Source organism: Pseudopipra pipra, chromosome 4 (genome assembly GCF_036250125.1).
Source record: "Pseudopipra pipra isolate bDixPip1 chromosome 4, bDixPip1.hap1, whole genome shotgun sequence".
In the NCBI taxonomy this organism is placed as follows: domain Eukaryota; kingdom Metazoa; phylum Chordata; class Aves; order Passeriformes; family Pipridae; genus Pseudopipra; species Pseudopipra pipra.
The window spans coordinates 1,040,514-1,050,685 of NC_087552.1; the positions used below are offsets into that span (position 1 = coordinate 1,040,514).

At 52.9% G+C, this 10,172-nt stretch overlaps 1 long non-coding RNA gene across 2 annotated transcripts; it reads left to right on the top strand.

The window, feature by feature from the left end:
* The first annotated feature begins 865 nt into the window (after positions 1-865).
* On the top strand, positions 866-8,906 carry LOC135412595 (uncharacterized). Of its 2 annotated transcripts, XR_010429760.1 has the most exons (3): positions 866-1,995; positions 7,864-8,082; positions 8,855-8,906. It is a non-coding gene; the product is annotated as an uncharacterized LOC135412595 (long non-coding RNA). The 2 variants fall into 2 exon arrangements; XR_010429759.1 differs by lacking the exon at positions 866-1,995 and having other exon boundaries at positions 6,680-7,867.
* The last annotated feature ends 1,266 nt before the right edge of the window (positions 8,907-10,172 follow it).

The window sequence follows — 10,172 nt, forward strand, 5'->3', positions numbered from 1 at the left end:
CTGACTCCTCCCTGAGCCCCAGACAGCCCATGAACTGCCTTGCTGGGAATGGTGGGATGGGGTGGACTCTGGATTGCTCCCTCTGGATGTGTGGTAAGACTGTTCTGCCAACTTTTCAGAACAGCCTATAAGCATTTGCTGCCTTGGCTAGATGGTGCAAGGGCAGCCTTTAAGCAGCTGAAGCATTCCCTGAGGAGAGCTCTGGGTCTGCCAGATGTCTCAGAACTGTTGGAAGCATCTTTGGTGGGGAGGGCAAACAAAGGCCAAGGTGTGCAGTGACCCCCCTGAGAAGGGACTTTGAGTTAATGGCATCCCTGATGGTGAACTTTGTGGGCTGTTCCCCCTGTAGGGCAGGTGATAGTTTGTGCTACAGTGATGGGGAAAATGGTTAAAAGGGAGCCACAAAAGATGGAAATTGCCCTGGAGGCTCTTGGCAAACAGAGTTTCCTGAGTTGCCCCTGCAAGAAGGACAGTGACAGCTTTTGAGTGCTGGTAGATCCTTTGAATAGACAGCCTTGAGTGTGTCCTTGTTGCACCAGTAGGCCTTGTCCAACTCCCCATATTCCAGGAGATACACGCATTAAAGGGAAAAATGATCCTTTTCCTAATCCTTTGTTGTCTTGAGGCTCTTCCCTGCAGGAACTCCAGGAACTCCTGGTGCCGCCTGGGCCGATGGATTGGACGCCCCAGCCCCTCCGTTCCTGCCCAGCCACTGGGGCCGTGTCCAGTGGTGGCACTGCCAGCCCTGCAGGTGAAGTGGGAAGGGCCTTTCCAGGTCTTGTGGTTCACATTTATAGCAGCTGAAGTTGCAGAAAAAAGGCTTTGGGTCTATTAGTTTTGAGTTCAGAAAGCTCCTTTGGATTGGTGAGCAGGACAAAGTGGATCCTTCAGAGTTCCCATCCGTGTTTGTGTCTCAGCCTGTGTTAGGATTCAGGGCTGTAGCTGTTGTTGTCACTGAGGAGTCAAACTCTGCTTCAAATAATGAGACACTGGCCTAATGGCCAAGTGTCAGGAAAAAAGGGGGAATGATATCTGAGTGTTGAGATGTAACAAGAGCTGATCCTTTTTGCAGTGGGATGTAGCCTGGAAAGTGCACAGAGCTGAGCCAAGGGATTGAAAGGGACCAACCAAGGGAGGTGAAGAAAGAAGGAAGAAGGGAAGTGAGGCAGCAGGAAAGCAGCAGCAAGTTTCTGTGTAAGCAGGTGAGTTGTGTTGAGGTTCCTAAGGCAGGCACTGAGGACTTTGAGGGCTCCAGACAGAGCAGACCTGGGAAGGCCCTCGGTGAAGCCCCTTGGAAACCTTGTAAGGGTAGGTGTGTATGGTAATGAGTGTTGGAAAATGCCCTGACTGTGGAACAGGAATGCAGGGAAGGAAAATGAACCCTCCTGTAATGCTGACCCCTCCCATCAGCTGCATTGGAGATACCTGTGTGTGCCCTTTGGGAGCTGATTGCCAGGGCACCCGTGGGGCTGGGATCATGGCAGGGTGTTGTAAGCAAGGAATGCCTGGCTTGTAAAACTCACCAGCTGAGTCTCAGAGGTTTCTTTGAAGAGCTGAGTTCAGGCAGGAAAATTGCCCCCCCAGGAGGGACTCTGTGCCTGCTCTCCCGTGGCTCCAAGGGATCTCTGGCCCTTCACGCCGGCACCGAGATTTTCTCGGGAAGGGCCTCAGATCCCCGGACCAGTCTGGGACACAGGCAAGATCCCCCTGCCTTTAGAAATGAGGCCTTCTTGTGGCTTACTCCCCATACCCGTTGGTGGGTTCCAAAGAAGGCCTCTTGAAATGCCTTTTGGGCTGTCCATTGAAGCCTTGAGACCAAATTGGCCCCCTGGAGGGACAGTGCTGTTGGTGCCCCCGGGTTGGGGCACCCCGAGGACTCCAGCGCGCACCGAAAGGATTATTCGGGGAGATCCTCGGGGTGCCCGGCCCTGGGGAGCTCAAAGCAAGGTCCCTGCCATGGATTCAGGCATTGCTGAGAGTATCCCAGGGGTACCTGTCCCTGTTAGACATGGAGCTCTCTAATGGGCTGTAATTGGGTTCTAAAAGTGGTGCTCCAAGTGCCAAAGAAGTGTGGGATTGGGATTAAGAAATGAGCAGTGATGGTGCAATTGGCTGTTTTCTCTTGAATGTAATGGTAAGAGCTGCAGGAGTGCCAGGTGTGTGTTCCAGTCCCCAGCATTTGGTTTGCACGTGTCCTGGTCAGACACAGGTCCAACTTCCTCAGTCCTTAACATAATAGAGGGACAATTAAGGACTGGCAGTGTTAAGGTGATTGGTGTGACAGGGGTTAAAGTGGAAAACATTGGGTGATTCCTCAGGTTGTTTATTTGCCAAACTCACCCAAACCTCTGCTAGGAAGAGATTAAGTGGAAAAGTTGAGGCAGCAATGAAATGGAAAACTGGGGATATTGAAACTGTAATTGCTGAAACTAAATATGTCCAAGCAGCAGCTCTTGTTGTGCAGGGAATAACTCCTGTCAGCAGCAAGGTCCCGACTGAAGTGGCAGCTGCAGTTGTTCCTGTGGTGTGGGCCAGTGGAATTCCAAGAAAATGGACAAGGACAGAAGCTGTAAGAATTACCCCTAAGGCAGAGTCTCTCCTGGTAAGGCAAACCCAGTATCCTTTAAAATTAGGAAGCCAAGCTGGATTGGTTGCAGTAACAGCTAAACTTCCTAATCATGGTTTGATAGTAGAATGTGAATGGAAGGACCTGTAAAGAAAGGAAATGGGAAAGATGATGGATTGCTGGGAGCAGGGGCTGGCAGACAGTGGCACTGGATGTTTGGTTGTGTTTAGGAATGAGCAGCTTGACCTGCCCAGGGTTGTCTGTGCTGGGGGTGGGTTTGGGTCCTGTGTGGCCACAGGTCTGTGCAGCAGCTGGAGCCTGGGCAGGTTTGGGGGCTGTGGTGTGCCAGGCTGCTGAGTTTGTTGTCCCTGTTTCCTTGGAGTGTCCCAGTGTCCCTGCTTGGCTGTTTGTTGCCCTGCAGGCAGAAGAGCCCAGGCCTGAGCTGGCTGAGTGTTGGTGTGAGCCAGAGTGGGTGTCCCTGCCCTCGGGCCAGTCCCCAGAGCTGCCTTTGGCATCCCCTGCTGAAGGGTGGGAGCTGCCCAGAGCCAGCAGCATCCAGCTGGAGGATCCAGGAGGATGCAGCTCTGCTTTGCTGGGAGGTAAGAGGTGGGGTGCAGGAGCTGGCAGGGGTGTTTTGCAGGCAGAGGGAGGGCAGGAGCAGGAGAATTGCAGGTGCAGCAGCTGGGTCAGTGCTGGATGGAGTCGGGGCTGGGAAAGGGCCCTGAGTGTCAGGGCAGGGGAGAGCCCAGGGTGGCCCTGGGAGCCCTGGGGCTGTGAACAAGTGCAGTGGGCAAAGGAATGGGCACTGGAGAGCTGGGCAAACAGCTGGAGGAGTTGCAAGGAGAACCAGGAGACTGGAATGCAGGAACAGCAGCTCCCTGAGTGTGTGTAGAACCAGGTGTACTGCAGCCCTGAGTGAGGTGGGAAATGAACCTCAGGAGGCTGGGAACGAGTCCCACACACTGGTTAAAGTGGGCTGGACTCTTGCCAAGTGTCTGAAAAGCTTTTCTTCAGTGTTGCTTTATCAGTTGAAAACTGGAGTGATTGTCGAGGTGTTGGCATTTGTTTTCCTGTGTCTTTGGTGAGGTGTTGACTCAGTACCTTTCTTGGAGCTGCTGTTGGATGAAGAGGTGCCCCCAATTGACCTGTAAGGTCCTGGTTTTCTTCCCTGCTTCTCCCAGCTTGTCCAGGAGATGGAATTCCAGTGCTACAGTCTGGGTGGGTCATGGTGCTCCCAAAAGGAGCCTTTGTGCCTTCAGGACAAGTTCTGTTGCCACTGAAGCTGTTGGAGAAGTGGAGCATTGGCAGTGAGAGGTGTGGAATGATGTTGTTGTGGCACAGAAGAAATGAGCAGTGATGGGGCAATTGGCTGTTTTCTCTGGAGTGTAATGGTAAGAGCTCCAGGAGTGCCAGGTGTGTGTTCCAGTCCCCAGCATTTGGTTTGCCTGTGTCCTGGTCAGACACAGGTCCAACTTCCTCAGTCCTTAACCCAGTAGAGGGAGAATTAAGGACTGGCAGTGTTAAGGTGATTGGTGTGACAGGGGTTAAACTGGGAAAACATTGGGGAATTCCTCAGTTTGTCTCTTTGCCAAACTCACCCAAACCTGTGCTAGGAAGAGATTGATTAGAAAAGTTGAGGCAGCAATGGAATTGAAAAATGGGGCTATTGAAACTGTAATTGCTGAAACTAAATGTGTCCAAGCAGCAGCTCTTGTTGTGCAGATTTGTGCTGACTCCTTTCAGCAGCAAGGTCCTGACTGAAGTGGCAGCTGCAGTTGTTCCTGTGGTGTGGGCCAGTGGAATTGCAGGAGAGTGGAAGAGGGCAGAACCTGTAGGTATTACCCCTAATGTGGGATCTCTCCTGGTAAGGGAAACCCAGTATCCTTTAAAATCAGAATGCCAGACTGGATTGGCTGCAGTAACAGCTGAATTTGCTCCTCCTGGTTTAGAACCTGAATGCAAGAACCTGCCAGGAAACCAATGGCCAAGATGATTGATCAGTGCAGGACCTGAGAGAACCCCTGTAAGTGTCAACCTTGAGCAGTTTCCAGTATTGGATTGCAAAGATGGCCTTTGCTGCATCTGCTTGAGCAAGGAAAGCCAAGAAACCTTTGCTTTGGCAGGAGAAAATCTGGAAAGCAGGAAGGAAGAAGAGAAGCCCCCTGACTCCTCCCTGAGCCCCAGACAGCCCATGAACTGCCTTGCTGGGAATGGTAGGATGGGGTCGACTCTGGATTGCTCCCTCTGGATGTGTGGTAAGACTGTTCTGCCAACTTTTCCAACAGCCTGTAAGCCTTTGCTGCCTTGGCTAGATGGTGCAAGGGCAGCCTTTAAGCAGCTGAAGCATTCCCTGAGGAGAGCTCTGGGTCTGCCAGATGTCTCAGAACTGTTGGAAGCATCTTTGGTGGGGAGGGCAAACAAAGGACAAGGTGTGCAGTGACCCCCCTGAGAAGGGACTTTGAGTTAATGGCATCCCTGCAAGTGAACTTTGTGGGCTGTTCCCCCTGTAGGGCAGGTGATAGTCCCAGCTACAGTGATGGGAAAAATGGTTAAAAGGGAGCCACAAAAGATGGAAATTGCCCTGGAGGCTCTTGGCAAACAGAGTTTCCTGAGTTGCCCCTGCAAGAAGGACAGTGATAGCTTTTGAGTGCTGGTAGATCCTTTGAATAGATAGCCTTGAGTGTGTCCTTGTTGCACCAGTAGGCCTTGTCAAACTCCCTATATTCCAGGAGATACACATATTAAAGAGAAAAATGATCTTCCTAATCCTTTGTTGTCTTGAGGCTCTCCCCTGCAGGAACTCCAGGAACTCCTGGTGCCGCCTGGGCCGATGGATTGGACGCCCCAGCCCCTCCGTTCCTGCCCAGCCACTGGGGCCGTGTCCAGTGGTGGCACTGCCAGCCCTGCAGGGGAAGTGGGAAGGGCCTTTCCAGGTCTTGTGGGTCACATTTCTAGTAGCCAAAGTTGCAGAAAAAGGATGTTGAGTCTCTTCTTGAGTTCAGAAAGCTCCTTTTGGTTGGTGAGCAGGACAAAGTGGATCCTTCAGAGTTCCCATCCATGTTTGTGTCTCAGCCTGTGTTAGGATTCAGGGCTGTAGCTGTTGTTGTCACTGAGGAGTCAAACTGTGCTTTAAATAATGAGCCACTGGCCTGATGGCCTCAGGTCAAAAATAAAGGGGGAATGATATCTGAGTGTTGAGATGTAACAAGAGCTGATCCTTTTTGCAGTGGGATGTAGCCTGGAAAGTGCACAGAGCTGAGCCAAGGGATTGAAAGGGACCAAGCAAGGGAGGTGAAGAAAGAAGGAAGGAGGGAAGTGAGGCAGCAGCCAAGCAGCAGCAAGTTGCTGTGTAAGCAGGTGAGTTGTGTTGAGGTTCCTAAGGCAGGCACTGAGGACTTTGAGGGCTCCAGACAGAGCAGACCTGGGAAGGCCCTCGGTGAAGCCCCTTGGAAACCTTCTAAGGGTAGGTGTGTATGGTAATAAGTGTTGGAAAATGTCCTGAATGTGGAACAGGAATGCAGGGAAGTAAAATGAACCCTCCTGTAATGCTGACCCCTCCCATCAGCTGCAGTGGAGACACTTCCGTGTGCCCTTTGGGAACTGATTGCCAGGACCCCCGTGGGGCTGGAATCATGGCAGGGTGTTGTAAGCAAGGAATGCCTGGCTTCTAAAACTCACCAGCTGAGTCTTAGAGGCTTCGTTGAAGAGCTGAGTTCAGGCAGCAAAATTGGCCCCCCAGGAGGGACTCTGTGCCTGCTCTCCCGTGGCTCCAAGGGATCTCTGGCCCTTCACGCCGGCACCGAGATTTTCTCGGGAAGGGCCTCAGATCCCCGGACCAGTCTGGGACACAGGCAAGATCCCCCTGCATTTTAGGACCAAATTGGCCCCCTGGAGGGACAGTGCTGTTGGTGCCCCCGGGTTGGGGCACCCCGAGGACTCCAGCGCGCACCGAAAGGATTATTCGGGGAGATCCTCGGGGTGCCCGGCCCTGGGGAGCTCAAAGCAAGGTCCCTGCAATGGATTCAGGCATTGCTGAGAGTAGACTGGACTGGGCAGACAGGGAGCAGTTTGTCCTGTGGAGTTGGGATGGGTTTGTTCAGGATGCCTTGGGAGGCAGGGCTGGAGAGGCCCCTCTGTTGGCTGTAGTGGTGGAAGGTTGTAGCAGCAGGGATGGAGCCTTCGATCTCCTGCTCCCCCCGTGAGCCCCGACGGGACCGTGCCCTTGGCAATGGAGGGCCCCCCATTGCTGAGTCAGCGGTTCCGGGGCCAGGAGGGATGGGATCAGGATGCCGAGCTCCACCCAGGGCCAGGGCTGCCAATGTTCAACCATGGAGAGAACTGAGAGCAGAGTGAGATGGAGGCCAAGCTGCAGCACAAGGATGGGTGAGAAAAGACCCTGGTCCTCAGGTGGAGCTTTGAATTCCCTGGAAAAATGGATCCTGTCAGATGGTTCAGGCCCTCGTGGGTGCTGGAGCAGAGGCCTCTGTAATTTATGGTCACCCTAAAAAGTTACAAGGAGAGCAAGTTCTGACTGCAGGATGAGGTGGGAAACAAAGTGCAGTGGTCCAGAGAAAAGCTGAGCTTAAAATTGGTCCTGTGCCAGAGCAGCCTCGTGCAGTGCTTGTTGCTGTCCCTGAGTGTCCCATTGCAGTGGATATTCCCAAGGGTGCCTTGTGCTGGGGAACAGTGGGGGCAGTTCCCTTTCCCTGGGCAGGGCAGGCAGGGCACGTTTCCCCCCTCGAGGGTGGCTCCACAGTCCCACCCTGTGCCCTGGGAGCGTGGCAGAACACCTGGACCCACTGTCCTTGTCAGAGAGGGGACAAGGGATGGTTGGATGGGTGAGGGAATGGTTCAGGGAGTACAAGCACCATCGGAATGAGTAGGGCAGCACATGAAAAGGAAGGGGGGAGTTAATCCAGACAAAATTCAAGCACCTGCCCAACCTGTGATATTTTTAGGATCTCAGAGGTGTTGTGGTCCCCAGGAAGTTTTGCCCAGGACTAGGCAGGAGACTTCAGGCTTGGTCACCCCCAGAGCAAGGTGGAAGCCCAGCAGTTTATTGGTTGGTTTGGCTTTTGGTGACAACACGGTCCTCCTTTGGGACCAATCCTTGGCCTGGGCCATAAAGTCTAAGGGCAGAAGTGTGAGTTTGAGTGGGAAAGGAGCAGCAGGGAGGGTTGGAAACAGCTCAGGGAGCAATTCAACAGGCTCCAGACCTGTGGCCAATACGAGCTGCAGAGGGGGAACTGAAGGTTCCTGCCACTGCTAATGATGCCAATTGGAGCCTCTGGCAGAAGTAGGGTCGTGTAAGGGGGGTACTTTTGAATTAGATGATCAATGGAGCATAGAGGTGTGAGAAAGAAATCCTATTAGGATGTGAAACCAGCTCGAGTGTGGTACAATGTAACTTGATGGCACAAGCTAATTGTAAGGTCCATTGTGCTTTTCAGCAAGTCAGCCTGATATCCCCTGTTATGAGAGCTGAGTTCTTCCTTGGTTCTGCTACATCTTGCAAGGTAGGTACATCTACCCTTGAAACACCATGGGAGAGGTCATCCCTAGGGGTGAGAAAGATGATGGTGAGAGGAAGATGATGTGGGCAGGGGTGGCTGGCCCCTTGCCCTACAAGTAGGGCAGGCCCAGACTGTTGGCACCAGGCAATGATCAGGCGGGGTTTGGCTGCCATTCAGGCCTCCCCTTACACTGCGTCCTGGCCCTACGTGGTGTAATGTGGAGCTGATCAAATGGGCTGTCAGGACTGCTGAGCTGAGCGATCCTCATCCTGCCACCGAGCCTGTGTTGCTCCGCGGGGACGCCCGCTAAGGGATGGGCACCGACCAGCTGCTGCAGATCCTGACAGCCCTGCCTGGCTGGGGGGGTGGGCACAGGTTAGTGATAGGAGGCAATTGGGGAAAAAAGGCTTTAAATATCCTTTAGTGTTCCTTTAATACCCTTTATTTAGTATTCATAATATTTTCCCTTTAATTTCCCCTTGTGCTAACCAAATATCGTGTTAATAGTTATCCATAAGATTGGGTTAAGATCCTTTTTGGTATCCCTTTGACTCCCTTTTCACTAGTTAATATTGTACTGTATTGAATGCTGTTCTTAGTATTTGTTTTAATGCCACATGATAAGGCAGTTCATTTGTATCCTTTTTTAACTTTTGATTCTCTTTGCTAAGTTGATTATTATTATTATTCTCACTGCAATAAAGATATTTTGTGTGTTGGAATGTTTGTGGCACTTGTCTTTATTCCAGGCATGTATCCTAATGAACTGTTACAGGTAGGAAGGAAGTGCCCTTAGGATTTGGGAATAGGAAGTTACTGGAAGCCAGCCCAAGATAGACCCTGTTGGAGAAGCGGCTCTGAGTATGTTCTTGGGCTTTAGTGGGAACTTAACAAATGATAAGAGGGCCTGAAATCCCCATAGGGCCTTGGGTAAAAAGCTCCTCCAGGATGCCCAGGCCAGGCCCTGCTCAGGAAGGCAGCCCCATGGAATGGAGATGGTGGATCCAAGCCAGAGCCAGAGCAGGGGTCGGGGCAGGAGCGAGGCCTCGGGAGGGAGTTGCCCCCGGCCCTGTGGTTGAAGCAACAAGTGTAGATCCCCTGGACAGTGAGCACAAATCACTGGGGAAATGGGGAAAAGCCCCAGAGCAAGTGCTGGGAGCAGAGAGGGAGCATGCATGGCTCACTGCTGGGTCAGCCCCATCTGTCAGTGGGAAGCACTTTTGGAAAGCAGGAGCTTATAACCCGTGCCAGAGGGAGTTTGAAGTCACGAAGGGGGGAGGCAAAAGTAGTCCATGTGCTGAGTGAGACACTGTACCTGTGGGAATGAAACAGGAAGAACTAGGGCAGTGTCAGGTTTGTAGGGATTTGGGGTCAGTTGGCAGTGGTTTGGCTACTTGGCTCCCAAGTGACACCCTCACGGAATTAGTGATTAAATGCAGACAAGGAAAATGGGAATATGTTCCTGTGAATAAATGTTAGTGGAGGGAATGATATTGCCATGTTGTAGCTTGATATCTTACAGAACCTGTGGATCCTGGCCATCCTCACAGCCCTTGTGGTCCCTCTGGGCGATGCTGTTGGCCCGGGCAGTTCCCTGGAAAAGGTGCCTGGGTCGGGTGCCTTGGTTTGATTTGGATGGAGATGGAAAAGCAGCTCCAAACCAGGACCCCAGGACAAGGTGACCTGGGAAGCAAATGGCCCTTGCCCAGGGGTCAGTGTCCCTTTGTGCCCGGGGGGACTCTCTGGCAGGGCCGGGGTCTGTCGGGCTCATTGTGCGGGCGGCTGTTGGTGCCCTCAGTGGGATTGGATGGATGTGATTCCAGGGGCTGGGAGCACTGTTGCCATGCAGTGCTGTAGTTTCCCTTACGGTGCTGGGTCCGGGGGGTCTCCCTGGCATCGTTGTCCCCCTGTGTGAGCGGTGCCAGTCCCAGCCCCAGTGTCACAGCAGCAGGGCCGTCCCCTGGGCTCTGCCTGCTGGGCTGTTCTGGGAAGTGCTGCCAAAAGAGCAAAGGGATCAGCTGGGGCAGGGGATGCCACAGTTTGGCACCATCCTCCCGAGGCCAATATTGGTCCAACTGTTGGGTACCTGCTGC